General features: G+C 38.6%; 1 long non-coding RNA gene across 1 annotated transcript in view; it reads right to left on the bottom strand.

Annotated features, from left to right (window-relative positions):
• Window positions 1-421, bottom strand: part of LOC106535949 (uncharacterized) — a 2,717-nt gene extending 2,296 nt beyond the window's left edge. The window contains exon 1 of the long non-coding RNA XR_001312490.1: window positions 334-421. This is a non-coding gene — a long non-coding RNA (uncharacterized LOC106535949). The remainder of the gene's footprint in view (window positions 1-333) is intronic.
• Between the last annotated feature and the right edge of the window lie 754 nt (window positions 422-1,175).

Below are 1,175 nucleotides of genomic sequence, written 5' to 3'. Positions count from 1 at the left end.
AATATATTATATATATTTATTCTCATATCAAACAGGAAGTTGAGAGTTTCTTACTTATATTAGATGGTTAAAACCTTTCTTGTAGAAAGGGAGAAATACAAAGCATTTTTAATGCTGTTTTCTTAGCAGCTTTTCTGACTTTAAATCCAAACGTGTTACTTCAATAATAATTAGACATTAGACTGCTGTCCGCCCAGCTTCACTGCTTTCTATCAAAAGTCCTACAGAATGTGTAAATAAATAAACACAACACAACTATTCACCCACGTTTTATCACCTCGTTCATCAACGACAAAACAAATGGTTAGGAGTGACCAACGAAGCTAAACTTACCTGCATTTTAGTGAATAAAGAAGTCCTTAAACCTCACACAGCTGCTCAGCCCCACACGGAACCAGAAGGAAGTCCGTGCTGCTGGTTCCGGCAGAAACCAGAACCCGCAGGCTGGGCTTTTAATGCTTCCAGCCCTACATCTAAACCACGTTTTATTAACGTGTTTACAACAATAATGTAAGCGTTTTGTTTTGATGTATATGGTAGAAACTTTGTAATTAATGATTAAAAAGTAGTAGGAACCATCGCCACGCGGGTACGACAATAATAAATGTGACACCAACTTCCTTTGAGGCTCAATATGCCCATATAAGGAGTGAGAGCGCAGCACGCTCCTACCGAACAGGTGCGGCTCAGCTCCCTGTTTGTGTAACATTTTACAGTAAAACATGTCAGTAAAATTTACTCAGAAAAATACTAACTATTGGAGTACACTGAATAAAACTATTAAAAAGAAACATATTTATCTACAAGTGTAAAAGGATGGATGTAGACATGGAGCAGGGGCAGTGTTAGGATTTTAAACACAGGGGGCTAAGCCCAGTTAACCCTCTGGACCCGTTTCAGAAAGCAGGCTTAACAAGCTCTGTGTAGAAGGTAGATACTCTGAATCAATCTACCCTGTTCTATAACAGGGCAGACCGGGGACAGTAGCAACAAGGGACGGTTGCAACACATCATTTTTCTCCAAACAGAAACAGAGTGATGACACTCACACTGTACATGCTCAGTTAGATGTCCCACCTTGGAAAGAAAAAGTCAACAGATTCAAAAACTGATCCAGGATTTATTTAAAAAAACAGTTTTTGAGGAACAAAGTATTTTTTTTACCCAGTTTTATT

The sequence above is a fragment of the Austrofundulus limnaeus genome, unplaced genomic scaffold (assembly GCF_001266775.1).
Source record: "Austrofundulus limnaeus strain Quisiro unplaced genomic scaffold, Austrofundulus_limnaeus-1.0 Scaffold1625, whole genome shotgun sequence".
Classification (NCBI taxonomy): domain Eukaryota; kingdom Metazoa; phylum Chordata; class Actinopteri; order Cyprinodontiformes; family Rivulidae; genus Austrofundulus; species Austrofundulus limnaeus.
The sequence above is the reverse complement of the archived record's forward strand: the minus strand, read 5'-3'. Positions and strand labels throughout refer to the sequence as shown.